Source organism: Jaculus jaculus, chromosome X, assembly GCF_020740685.1.
Source record: "Jaculus jaculus isolate mJacJac1 chromosome X, mJacJac1.mat.Y.cur, whole genome shotgun sequence".
Lineage (NCBI taxonomy): Eukaryota > Metazoa > Chordata > Mammalia > Rodentia > Dipodidae > Jaculus > Jaculus jaculus.
The window spans coordinates 124,620,354-124,630,963 of record NC_059125.1 but is presented as its reverse complement, the minus strand read 5'-3'; the positions used below and the strand labels follow the sequence as shown (position 1 = coordinate 124,630,963).

Sequence of the window (10,610 nt, the reverse complement as noted above, 5' to 3'; positions counted from 1 at the left end):
TTTAAAAATATAAAGTGATCCATAAAAAGTTGAAAACTAAGTAGATAAATTATCACTATATAAATTATGTACCCATATGCAATGTAACACAAATTATAGATATATACTTTTATCTATTTTGTGAGTCAATGCTTACTGAAGTTGGTTTTGTAATTATAGTGCAAAGACAATTCTGTATAATACACCAAAAGCCTACATCCAATTCAAGATGTATTTACTGCTAATTTAATTGGAATAGGATGAAAACATGTGTTCGTGCCAGCATAAACAAAAGGTGGCTAAGCCTGGTTCAACATATTTTTCAAAAGCTTCTCAACTGAGAATCTTCTTCAGGTAGAAGGTGGTAGACACTGAGAAGACTTAAAGTCATTAAAACAAAAGTTAGACTTTCAGTAATAAATACTGTATGTACATTGCCTCATCAGATCCCACACATCCTTTGACTGAAATTCAGTTCTCTCCAGTTATCAAGGGGGAAACTCAGGTGTGGCAACACATGCCTTTAATCCTAACCCTCTGGATGCAGAGGTAGGAGGATCACTGTGCCTTTCAGGTCATTTTGAGACTACATATTGAATTCCAGGTCAGTCTGGGGTAGAGTGAAACCCTACCTTGGAAAAACTAAAATTAAAAATGGTGGGACTGAACTTCAAGAGGATTGAATAATTTGTCTAAGTCCACAAAGCTAAATGATGAGCCGAGTCTCAAACCCAGATCTCTCATCTAATGAGAGTGGTAGAACAGCTAATCTAGGTAAGTTGAGCAGCTGGTAGAAAGACAGGATGGAGGCATGTGCAGGGTAGCAGTTACCTCATTTAATATTTTTTAAAAATATTTTTGTTTATTTATTACAGAGAGAGAATGGGCACAAAAGGGCCTTCAGCCACTGCAAACTAACTCCAAATGTATGTGACACCTTGTGCAGCTCACTTTACATGAGTACTGGGGAATAGAACCTGGGTCTGAGGCTTTGCAAGCAAGTGCCTTAACCACTAAGCAATCTCTCCAGCCCTCTATAGTAATTTTGAGGCCAGTTGAGTTACCAGAGATCTTGTCTCAAACAAACAAAAAATATTAGAGGCTGCCAAGAGCTTAACACTAAAACAGAGTTATAACATACCCTACAAGGATCAGAGAGTGTTGTGGAAAAGAGAAAAAAAAAAAGAGTGGAAAATACAAAGGGAAGGTAGGTATATATTCTAAGCAATTTCCTCGCTATAGAGACAGAATGGTTCACTCATGACTCCACAGTAATTACAAATAACACTGCAGAAAAGGGTCCTCAATGGGCTGCGGATGGGGGAGAGGGAGCAAAAGTTTATAACCCATTGGGAATATGGCCAGATTGCAATATGTTCATGTACTAAAGTTCTCAATAATTTTTAATAAGCTGCTAATAATGAAATCTGGCTCTTCACAAGTGATACATCCCTGATGACAGCAGATGAGACAATATTATTATATTATATTATATTATATTATATTATATTATATTATATTATATTATATTATATTATATTATTATTATCTGTGGTTTTCAGTCTTAGAATATCAATTTTGTATATGACTATATATATATATATATATATATATATATATATATATATATATGGCTACATTTCACTTTAGTGGAAAAATGAGACACTGCAAACAGTGCAAAATAGCATTAAATATGTAAACATTGTTGAAATTAACACCTTAGGTAGATATAGTAGCATACACCTGTAATCCCAATACTCAGGAGGATAGTGATGAAGGATTTTGAGTTCCAGGCCATTGTGGGCTATACAGTGAGACTCTGTCTTGTAAACTTAGATTTCTTGTGACATTTGATGCTAATGGTTACTTTGGCTTGTAACCATAAGTATACATAGTGACAAGAACATGTTATCAAGCATGTTGATGGAAGGATATTTTTCCCACAGTTACAGAATGTGTCCTTCAACTGCACATTGTAAAAGGACGAGTTTCTCTTTTACTGCAAGAGCACATCTGGATGCCATCTGGGACTTTTGTCCAAAAACTGAAGTACCTTCAGAACCCTGTCCATCCAGATTCCCGGTCATCATGTTATACAAATATTTCTTCACATGAGGATATGCTCAGTACCTGGTGTTTTATACAATTCCTTGCAACCTTGAGAAAGGAAAATAATTCAATACACCAATTATTGGGACCACTGGTAGTCTTTGAAAAGTTTTTATAGAGCTGGCATGTGCCTCATGGCATCAGAAATAAATATTAATATATGTAAGATTATAAAAATTTCTTTTTTTACTATTACCTTTAAACTATTTATTATTATTTTTTAAATTTTTATTAGCATTTTCCATGATTATAAAAAAATCCCATGTTAATTCCCCCCTCCCCCCACACTTTCTCCTATGAAATTCCATTCTCCATCATATTACCACCCCATCACATACATATAAAATATCAACCTATTAAGTACCCTCCTCCCTTCCTTTCTCTTCCCTTTATGTCTCCTTTTTAACTTACTGGCCTCTGCTACTAAGTATTTTCATTCTCACGCAGAAGCCCAGTCATCTGTAGAACATGTGGCGCTTGGCTTTCTGGGCCTGGGTTACCTCACTTAGTATACTCCTTTCCAGGTCCATCCATTTTTCTGCAAATTTCATAACTTCATTTTCTTTTACCGCTGAGTAGAACTCCATTGTATAAATGTGCCACATCTGCATTATCCACTCATCAGTTGAGGGACATCGAGGCTGGTTCCATTTCCCAGCTATTATAAATTGAGCAGCAATAAACATGGTTGAGCATGTACTTCTAAGGAAATGAGATGAGTCCTTTGGATATATGCCTAGGAGTGCTATAGCTGGGTCATATGGTAGATCAATCTCTAGCTGTTTTAGGAACCTCCACACTGATTTCCACAATGGCTGGACCAGATTGCATTCCCACCAGCAGTGTAGAAGGGTTCGTGTTTTTCCACATCCCGCCAACATTTATGATCATTTGTTTTCATGATGGTGGCCAATCTGACAGGAGTGAGATGGAATCTCAATGTAGTTTTAATCTGCATTTCCCTGATGACTAGTGACAAAGAACATTTTTTTAGATGCTTATATGCTATTCATATTTCTTCCTTTGAGAATACTCTATTTAGCTCCATAGCCCATTTTTTGATTGGCTTGTTTTATTCCTTATTATTTAACTTTTTGAGTACTTTGTATATCCTAGATATTAATCCTCTATCAGATATATAGCTGGAAAAGATATTTTTCCCATTCTGTAGGTTGCCTCTTTGCTTTTTTCACTGTGTCCTTTGCAGTGCAAAATCTTTGTAATTTCATGAGGGCCCAGTGATTAATCTGTGGTTTTATTGCCTGAGCAATTGGGGTTGCATTCAGAAAGACTTTGCCAAGACCAATGTGTTGGAGGGTTTCCCTACTTTTTCCTCTAGCAGTTTCAGAGTTTCAGGTCTGATGTTGAGGTCTTCAATCCATTTGGACTTAATTCTTGTGCATGGGGAAAGAGAAGAATCTATTTTCATCCTTCTGCAGATATATATCCAGTTTTCCCAACTCCATTTGCTGAAGAGGGGATCTTTTCTCCAATGAGTATTTTTGGCACTTTTATCAAACATCAGATGTCTATAGCTACTTGGGCTTACATCTGGGTCCTCTATTCTGTTCCACTGATCTACATGTCTGTTTTTGTGCCAGTACCATGCTGTTTTTGTTACTATGGCTCTGTAGTATAGGTTAAAATCAGGTATGGTGATACCACCAGCCTTATTTTTGTTGCTCAGTATTATTTTAGATATTCGAGGTTTTTTGTGATTCCAAATGAATTTTTGGATTGTTTTTTCTATTTCCATGAAGAATGCTTTTGGAATTTTGATAGGGATTGCATTAAATGTGGAGATTGCTTTTGGTAAGATTGCCATTTTCACAATATTGATTCTTCCAATCCAGGAACAGGGGGTGTTTCTCCACTTTCTAGTGTCTTCTGCAATTTCTCACTTGAGTGTTTTAAATTTCTCATTGTAGAGATTCTTTATTTCCTTGGTTAGGTTTATTCCAAGGTACTTTATTTATTTATTTATTTATTTATTTATTTATTTATTTATTTATTTATTTATTTTTGATGCAATTGTGAATGGGAGCAATTATCTGATTTCATCTTCTGTGTGTTTGTTGTTAGCATATATGAAGGCTACTGATTTCTGTGTATTTATTTTGTATCCTGCTACATGGCTGTAGGTTTTTATCAGCTCTAACAGTTTGCTAATAGAGTTTTTAGGGTCCTTTATGTATAGAATCATGTCATCTGCAAATAATGATTACTTGATCTCTTCCTTTCCAATTTGTATCCCTTTTATGTGTGTCTCTTGCCTTATTGCTATGGCTAAGACTTCCAAAACTGTATTAAACAAAAGTGGGGACAGTGGACACCCTTGTCTTGTTCCTGATTTTAGTGGAAAAGCTTCCAGTTTTTCTCCATTTAGTAATATGTTGACTGTAGGCTTGTCATAAATAGCTTTTATTATATTGAGATATGTTCCTTCTATTCCCAGTCTCTGTAGGAATTTTGTCATAAAGGGATGTTGAACTTTGTCAAATGCTTTCTCTGCGTCCAATGAGATGATCATGTGATTTTTGTCCTTCAACCCATTTATATAATGTATTACATTTATAGATTTGCGTATACTGAACCATCCCTGCATCTCTGGGATAAAGCCTACTTGGTCATGATGAATGATCTTTTTGATATACTCTTGTATTCTGTTTGCCAATATTTTGTTGAGAATTTTTGCATCTATGTTCATGAGGGAGTTTGGTCTGTAATTTTCTTTTCTTTTTTTCTATCTTTGCCTGGTTTTGGTATCAGGGTGATGCTGGCCTCATAGAAGGAGTTTGGTAGAATTCCTTCTTTTACTATTTCCTTTAAAAGCTTAAGAAGCAATTGTGTTAGCTCTTCCTTAAAGGTCTGGTAAAATTCAGCAGTGAATCCATCTGCGCCTGGACTTTTTTTAGTTGGGAGATTATTGATAACTGTTCCGATCTCCTTGTTTGTTATAGGTCTATTTAAGTGATTAATCTCATTTTGATTTAATTTAGGTAGGTCATATAAATCAAGGAAAGCATCCATTTCTTTCATATTTTCATACTTTGTGGAGTATATGCTTTTATAGTATGTCCCTATGATTTTTTGAATTTCTCTGGAATCTGTTGTGATGTTACCTTTTTCACCTCTGATTTTTATTAATTTGTGTCTCTTCTCTCTTTCTTTTGGTCAGATTTGCTAAGGGTTTATCAATCTTGTTTATCCTTTCAAAGAACCAACTCTTTATTTCATTAATTCTTTGGATTGTATTTTTTTTGTTTCTATTTCATTAATTTCTGCCCTAATCTTGATTATTTCTTCCTGTCTACGGATTTTTAGTTTGCCTTGTTCTTCTTTTTCCAAGGCTTTAAGGCGAAGCATTAGGTCATTTACTTGCGACCTTTCTAATTTCTTTCCAGCCCTTTTTATAGACCTCTTATAAGACAATTTGAGTATGTGATCATATACATTAATATGATTGAATAATATTGGAAGGTGATTATTTTCTTAATTAAACACACACATGTTGCATACTATCTTTCATATTGGCTAATTTGTTTTTTTTCTAGTTCTTTATATATTTAAATTAGTTTAAGAGGATATTTCAAAAACTGTTGCTTCTGTTTTTTTTGTTCACCTCCTTAATCTATGTGGACTATATGTTCTTGAAATGTCATGTCCCTAAAAATCAAGCACATATGTGAATGTACATCTTTGAGTGCTGAGAATTATAAGACACAAAATCATACCTTCTTCCAACAGTTCTCTGAAGATCCTTCTCACATCATTCCAGTGATATTTGCTTAATAATACATCATAATTATGTAACTGCACATTTTAATTATATAATTACATGTGTTTACTCTCAATAGACAAGTAGATATAATAACCTTTAGCATTTAAATGTATGCTGACAAAAAGTTTTTTGAAGAAATCCAGAAACCTATAGAGTGAGGAAAGTGAATGGTATTCCCTTCTTTTCCATCTAACAGTTTTCATTAGGTCAGACTGGTAAAACAGCTCACTATGAGGATGATGAATAGGTTATAAATGTATTCTAACTTAAGAGAATGGACATGGAAAAAGAATATATATATATTTTTTTTTTGTTTTTTCGAGGTAGGGTCTCACACTGTCTCAGGCTAACCTGGATTTAACTGCATAGTCTCAGGGTGGCCTTGAGCTCACAGTGATCCTCTTACCTGTGCCTCCCAAGTGCGGATTAAAGGCGTGCCCCACCATGCCCAGCTATGGACATGGAAAATTTGACATAAGTTTTCTTGGTTAATTTTTCCCACAACCACAATATTGAATTATCAATGTTATTTAATTTTTCTATGTTCTTTGATTATTATAAAAGTTGTTGAATTAGTTGCTAATTAGGGAACCATCACAAGTAGTCAACATTTTAGTATGAAATAATAGCTTTCTGTACTTCATTTTTAGTTCTATCTATTCAATTATTTACTCATCATCTAATATATTTTCCATTTTTCATGTTCATGGTAATATGTGTGCAGGTACATGTGCATATGTGTATGAAATGTTTGTGCATATCAATGTGTGTGCATGTGTGGTCAGGGGAAAACCTCAGGTATTGTTACTTTTTTTCATACAAGGTCTCTCCTTGGCCTAGAGCTCACCAATTAAGTTAGCCTTGCTGGAAAGCAAGACCCAGAGGTCTCCACCTCTGCATCATGAGTGCTGAGATTACAAATGCGAACTACCATACCTGTATTTTTTCATGTGGATTCTGAGGATCAAACTCAGGTCCTCACATTTGTAAGGCAAGCACTTTGCCAACTAAGCCATCTCCCAGGTTCAATCAATCAAATATTGACTACATATCAGCCCTGTCCTATGGCATTAGTTGACCACTGTGTCATGTCCTTATTTCTCAGAGAATTACCTTGTCTCTAATGCCATTGTTTTTCTCCACTGTATAGAATGCAACCCCCCTTGACAAAATACTTCCATTTGATATCTCATACTGTCATGGTTACGTTGTCAGCTATGTGATAAAGACTGCTTAAGGTCATAAAAATTCAAATCTATGCTGAGGTATTATGGAGCTGAAAGCTGATTCTAGATGGAATTAGGACTAATGAGGTACTGAGGCAGTCCTACTTCTGTCTGCAGTGCCTCAATATATTCCAAGTGCTGCAGTTGCTCAGGTTTAGTGTTGCAAACTGATGCAGATACACAGACCTCAAGTAGAAAGTTCTTTGATTATTTCTACTACTCCAATCTCTTTGACTTGTCTCAAGATAGGACAAATTGGAACACCAAACCCCATCTAAGCCAAGTTAGATGCTTATAGAGTGCTCTATAGACATACTGCAGAAATAAAACAGACATGGTTTTTGTAAAGAAAGGTGTAAGGTGATTCTCTGAAATTATGGAGAAAAATTATAATTCATTATCATGTAAATATGTGATTCATGTCACAGTATGCTCCTGGAGCAAAACAAACTTTGAACATAATTTTCATTAAAGAGCAATAAAACTTTTGTAGAATATGATCTTCCTATTTTTGCTAACATTCTAAATAAAGAGAAGCTAACTAAAAGCAGGGAAATCCTTATCTATATTTCCAGTGTAATAAAACAAAGTGGGGAATTTTTTCTGTATGAGGCTTACCCCATGCTTTTCTAGAGCCTACAATTCATGTGTAGAAAGCTTAAATCTAATTTTGCTTACCATTGCCATTGGTCATCATTATTCTGAAGTTTCTTGATTCATATATCTTTTAGCTTTTTCTTTTTTTTGACCGTGGCTTCCTCATTCTTTATTGGACACTTTGTGGATGTCACACATGTCTAAAAGTTACACTGTTAAATAATTAAAAAACTGGCCAGGAATAAGGCCCTGGTCCAGAGCTCTGAATCAGAAGCAGTAAGGAGTGGGGGTGGTGGGCTGGGAGGCATTCCTCCAACATCACCAAAACCCAGAAATTGAGGCTCTTGAACTCTTTCATGGGCCACACAGGACATGGGTCTATGGGTTATCCCAGGTACCTTTGGCTGCATCTCTCAGGGCAAGGTAACCAGCAAGGGGCTGGAGGGAACACCCAGGCAAGTCCAGTGCCAGACAGCAGCCCTAAGTGGAGGAGGGTGGGGAACGGACAGGTGCTGTCCGGCTGGAAGTGAGAGTGCAGCGAAGGCAGGCAGAGGCGGGGAGAGGCCGAGGGCAGTATTGCAGCAATGTGGGATGGGCCCTGGGGGCCTGTCCTGAGCGGCTGGTCAGGTGGCAGCTGGCGTCTCCAGGTGGCGTTCCTGACCCCAGCCTGGCTAAGGGCTCACACGTTGTGGGTCTTCTTGGTGAGCTGGGGCTCCTCGTCTACAAACTCGGACTTGAGGTGCTCCTTATAGGCCAGGATGTCTCCAGGCCACTTGGTGATTGTCTGCTTCTCACAGACCCAAATTTCCTGTGCAACCTGCTGAATGAGTCTGAAGTCATGGCTGACTACCATCATGCCACCCTCAAACTCATTGATGGCATCTGCCAGTGCATCAATGGTCTCGATGTCCAGGTGGTTGGTAGGCTCATCCAAGAAGAGCATGTGGGGGCTCTGCCAGGCCAGCCAGGCCAGACACACTCTGCACTTCTGTCCATCTGACAGATTCCAGATTGGGCTCACCTGCTGTTTCCCAGTGAGGCCACATCTCCCAATGATCTTCCTCATCTCCTCTTTCTCCTTGATCTCTGGGTAGCACTTCATCATGTACTCTAAAGGGGACAGGTCCAAGTCCAGCTGTTCCTGCAAGTACTGGTGGTAATGTCCTATCTTGATGTGAGAATGCTTCAGGATCATTCCATCTTTCAGCAGCAGCTCTCCAGTTAGCAGCTTCAAAAGAGTGGACTTCCCTGCACCGTTAGGCCCTACCAGAGCCACTCGTGTGTCGAGGTCAATACTAAATTCTAGATTATTGTAGATGCAAGGCCCGTCTTTTGTGTACTAGAAGCTCACATTCTGTACCATAATGACGGGTGGTAGGATCTTGCCACGTGGTGGGAAGTAAAATGAGAGTGTCTTGTAGCTCACAACCCTCTCTGTCAGTCCAGATGCCATCATTTTCGGTAGTGTCTTCTCCTGCTGGGCCAGCTTGGCACTGCCATGACCAAACCTGGTGATGTAGTTCTTCATGTGTGCGATCTGATCTTGCTCCCAGTGCAACCTCTTCATCTGGTTCTCCTCCAGCTAGAGAGGCATCTTCACATACTGATCATAATTACCCGTGTAATACTTCAGTCTTCTGTTGTGCATATGGATGATGTTTGTACAGACCCCATTCAGGAAATCCTGGGAGTGCAACACAAGGACCAAGATGAGCTTGAAAGTCTTGAGCTCCTCTTCCAGCCACACACAGGCGTCCAGGTCCAGGTGGTTGGTGGGCTCATCAGGGAGCAGCATGAAGGGCCGGATGAAGAGGGCTCTGGAAAGGGCGACCCTCATTCTCCAGCACCCACTGAAGTCTTTTAGCTTCTTGTGCTGCATGGCAGGCGTGAAACCCAGGCCGTGCAAGATTCGCGAGGCCCTCATCTCGGCCTTGTCGGCATCCAGCTCCTCCAGGCACTCATACAGTTCCATGAGCTCCTCACACTCTGCATCCTCGTGAGCCAACCGCTCTGCCTCCCTCTCTAGCATGGCTCATTCAGTGTCCACTTCCATCACACACTCTAAGGGTGTCTTGTCACTGGGAGGCATCTCTCGGGTCAGATGGTAGATGTCAATGTGCTCCGGGATGGGCACCTCCCACTTCCCAATGGCAGAGAGCAGCATGGACTTGCCAATTTCATTCAAGCCAATGAGGCCATAGCGACAGCCTGAGTTTAATTCCAGTTTGGTGTCACTGAGCAGCTCTTGACCGTGAAAGGTGAGTGAGAGGTTGATAATGTGGACGTCAGTACTGTTGGGGTGAGAGGCCAGGACACCAGTGACAGCTCGGGCAGCAGCTTTCTTCATCTCAAAGTCCTCTAGTTCCTTGGTCAGCAAATCCACTTCTGTGGTGTATCTGCCATTGGCCTTCTCGTTTCTCTCCTCGGCCACCTGCGGTTCTGTGGCGGCATCTCCGTTTTCTTCATGCCCCTTCCTGGGCCGCTGTCACGCCTTGGCAGCTTCCTTCTTTTTGGCTGCCTTCTTCTTGGCCAGGTCGGAGGGCATGGTGATGATGAACCACAGGGGGAGGTTACCGTTCTTTCGGGAAATTGGGCCTCGCCACTCTCTTTTAGCTTTTTAGTTGGCAATGAATACTAGCTCTCTTGTAAGTATTACTATATAAACAAGGAAAATCATAGAGAAGGGCTAAGGGGATGGTTTAGTGGTTAATGACACTTGCTTGCAAAGACTATTGGTCTGGATTAAATTCCATAGCAGACACATAAAGCTGTCCATTGGTCACACTTGTTTGCAGCACGAGAATCTTTCTCAAGGAAGGTGGAGCACAGATAATTCCCTTGACCGCATGTATTGTGGTGTATGTACTCATACACTTATGTAATAAACATAAATAAATGAATAAATAAATAAATAAATA

General features: G+C 39.1%; 1 pseudogene; it reads right to left on the bottom strand.

Moving 5' to 3' along the window:
- Window positions 1–8,099: 8,099 nt before the first annotated feature.
- On the bottom strand, window positions 8,100–10,283 carry LOC101613319 (annotated as a pseudogene).
- Between the last annotated feature and the right edge of the window lie 327 nt (window positions 10,284–10,610).